Consider the following 4,081-nt stretch of genomic DNA (forward strand, 5'->3'; position numbering starts at 1 on the left):
TGTGTGTGTTCTGTACCGCACATGTACGACAATGCGAATTTAAATGTCGATAATCCAAAACCAGGCAGTACGACCCATCAGGTTTGGTAACAGTGAAACGAGGATTATTCATGGGTGAACACACATGTCTCAATCATACCTTGATAATCTAATTGTTCAAGGATTTCCGCAACGGGGGCTTTAGCCTCTCGCCGCATGGGATATCGGAGTTGTGGCTGTGGCATAAACCGCAATGGAATCTCATGTCTAGGAGAAAGTTTATCCCCCCCGACTTGAGTACGGTACAACGCAGGTGCAAGCACCAGAGCACACTCTTCTGCAAAGTTCTGTGGACTGCTCCTTGGGCACGGTGTGCAGAAAACTAGGGAGGGTCACCTCCTCCCCTCTTGGAGCGGCCAAAACGAAAAGCGGGGGCCAGTCTGCCGCAGCTAACAGAATGGCATATGTAGAGGTCAGATGTTCCCAAAAAATCCCTTTTATTACATGTTGTATGCCACCTTCTATTAAAAGAACTATATCATATAGTCTGTCAGGGGGAGCCACCCTAGTGTCAGCAGTTTCCACTGTGATAAAAGTGTCAGTGGCTGTCACCTTCAGATATGGACGCAGTAATCTCCGCCGCGCTGTCGAGCAGCGTTAATGCCCATGTCAGGATCCGAAACTGTGTTCTCACTATCCGTGGCATACCTTATGGTTAACGCAACAACTTTCTTTTTCTGAAAATGAGGGTGTTAACGTGGCAAGTCTTCCTGCTTGCCTTTACCATCAGACGGGCGGGGCTGCTCACATCCTTTTGGGGCACCCCGACCCCTGCCATGTTCTCCTCCACCGGCTTGCGCGCCCGATGTTTCCTGTGAAGAACGAGGAGAACATTGCTGAGGAACCTGAAATCTATCAGGAGACCTAATTCTTGTGTGGTCGAGCAAATCATAAGTGCGCTCAGTAGACGCTGGTATCGGCGACGCCAGACACGACCCCTGTTTCTATTGCTGCTTCCCCTGATTTTTATTCTTCCAATTCTGTTTTGGAAAATTTGGACGGTCCTCCTTAGTAGACTTTGCCATCTGAGTCTGTGGTTGAGTTGCCGTTTTAGCAAAAGGCTTAACACCCAAACTATTGCGCCCAATGGTCTTATAAGCCTCCGCAACAATTCTCGGTAATGATTGGGGTTTGTCGACATCTGGGACAATGCGCAAAGCATTCGACACCTGAAAGTTAACCGCATCTCTCTTTACATTACAAAAGATGAGATCAGCAACTACGTCAAACACTCCAACGAGCCTCATTCCCAACTCGACAGCCACCTCCGGACTGTGCTCATCCTGAACATGCTTGATCACAGAGGGCAAGACAGTCATAGACGGCGTGCCGAAACACTTCGCATATACTTTAACCCAATTCTCACAATCTGTTATGTCTGGTAATAAGTCTTTCTGCAAACTAATGGTGACAATCCTATGTTTTTCCACAGGAGTGGTATTAGGAAACACTGCTTCCAGTTGGTCAAATTTCTCAGCAAGCCAATAAGGCATATCGTACTTAGTTTGAGGGTGCTTGCCCATTACCAAATTAGCCAAATTAACCATGACTGGACTAATCGACATCCTGGGCGGTCCAACTTGTTGCGCTACAAGAAACATATTGAACTAAAGCGCTGTGTACCCCAACAAAAGAGGTATAAAGTTGACACAAGTCGTCAATCGGGGCATTGAGATAACGTGGATATGGTGTGAACCCGGCTAAGACTGGCCAAGTGGCCCCAGGAATTAGCAAGGGACCTAACCGAACCGGAGCTACAGTGTGGGGGAGGGTGCCATTAAACCAAACATGATGCTGGCATGCCGAATTTGGAATCTCTTGTGTCCTATATAGAGTATAGTTCGCAGGAATCGGTGTGTGAGGGTATGTATGAAACGTATCCTCATCCGCATTTATTGCAGGAAACCCAAGTGTAGAAAAGCTCAAAGGGGTACACCGTATCAGCACTCACCACAAAGATAACAGACATACCATCATCTTGTACTCCAAACTGCGCCAGATGACGCCGGAGCGCTGCCCGACTATGCTGAGCTATATCAATATAACCCATAAGGACACAGAGAAGAAAAACAATTTATATAAATTGCAGCACAAAAAGTGTAGTAATTCAAAACGTGAACCTTTTTATAAATCTCAAACTTGAATTAATCTATAACACATTTGTATAAGTAGGTTAATCCATCACGCCTGTTAACCCGAAAAGGTGTCGCGGGTATTGTGGAGAGATACAAGCACTAATCAAGACTTTTGGCGCCATGTTGCGGGGGTTATGCTCATGCACAAAACTATTGTAAAACATATAACAAGTGCCTGGGATCGAATTTCAAACATGGACTGTTTTTTATTTCATAGCAGCCATCAGGTTTTGTTTCTTCAATTCACAAAACGCATGTATTAATTCATACAATTCCTTATTGTTTGTTTACATTCATAAATCAATTGTGCGTCACAGGTTTCAACACACCTATACTAAGAAGACAACTGTCTCAACAAACATTACAACAATTTTAACGACAAATCAAAAAAACAAATTATTGATAAACACATTGTTTAAAAAAAACAATTTGAGAGAAGGTACACCAGAATATAGTATCAATGTGGTCTTGGTTTTTAATTTATCACAGTGGGCTCGTTTGGTTTGTCTCACTATATAGTCCTGACTTGTAACTGGTTGCTTGGAGTTTAAAGTCAGGCTTGGCAGGCCCTAATGTGTGTAGTGAAGTTCATTTCCAAAGCCAGCCAAGTTATATTTTCCTTGGAACAGCCGACGCGTTTCTGAACCCTTATCTGTGTTGACCGGGTTCGTCTTCAGGGCTGGGCTGGGTACCTAAAGGGTAAAATTGGGAATATTTTGAGCTCTGCTCCTTTTTATCTTTAATAAAACCTTACTTGATTCGAACTTGAGGTGTATGGCAGGGGAGGTATACCTTGGTCTGTAGGAATAACGCCCTCTGGGATTTTCCTTGCGCGTTGCGTCTTTGTTCTTTCTGTCAGTAGGAGTGCCTGAATGAGATGTAAGAAAGGACGATGTGAGAAGTTGGCCTGGTAGGGGATGTTTCCAATTCTGGAACCACCTACTACCTGACCAAACAATCCCCTTATGGTGTCTGGTTGTAAGTCAACCTTATTAGACAAGCTATCCTAGTGGTAGCATGGACTAAGCAGCCTAAAGGCTTAACTTAAGAGGTCGTGTTAAGCGAGCTGTTTTACCACATACAATCCTGTAATACCAAATGAAAGGACACCACACAAGTATATATTATAAAAATATATGTGTTTATTACTAAAAACAATCCCCAGTATTCTTTATGAATAAAGGGGCACAAGCGTTAAATCAAAAGCACTGTTTAAACATACAAAGTTGCACAATTATGGATGAGGGCAGGGGGCCACTCAAACCATATACTAAACAAGTGGTATAAGAGAGGCCACTCGAACAGTGGTTAGGCCTAGGGCCCAGGGAATCGCTGGGAGCAGTCAGGACAAGCAATGCTGAAGTCGGGAATGGCCCTCGGGATTCGGGAGATGTGCGGAAAGCGCACGCATGCACCAATGTTAACCAATGGTGCGTAAAAGTCAAATAGTTAAAGTTTAAGGACACTTCCGCTGAACCTAGAGGAACAAAACTTAACACACAGACCCTAGAGGTGTGCACCAGTGTGGGAACACCGGCGGAGCAAAGTTACCTCACCCACAGGAAGTGGGTGCACAGGGTCGAAGTGGCGTCGGGTTTTGACACGCAGGCTCTTGGTGCTTGAAGCTGAAAGGGCTGCAGGCAGGGTGAAGACGAAGTGTCCGGTGGAGTCCAAGGGTGGACTCAAGTTGTAGAGTACCTGAAAGCAGAGGGGACAGAGTCTGGGTCACTCAGCAGTGACCAGGGTGGAACCAGGACGGAACCAGGCAATGTCGGGCGCAATCAGGTGGTCGTCGAGGCGCTTCTCTTCGCTGTCACGTGGGCTCTGGGGCATCTGCGACGTCCAGGAGCAGGTCACGATCTGTCCCACGCAGGCTCTCACCGTCGGTGCAGTCGGCTTCCGGTTTG

The sequence above is a fragment of the Lissotriton helveticus genome, chromosome 1_2 (assembly GCF_964261635.1).
Source record: "Lissotriton helveticus chromosome 1_2, aLisHel1.1, whole genome shotgun sequence".
Lineage (NCBI taxonomy): Eukaryota > Metazoa > Chordata > Amphibia > Caudata > Salamandridae > Lissotriton > Lissotriton helveticus.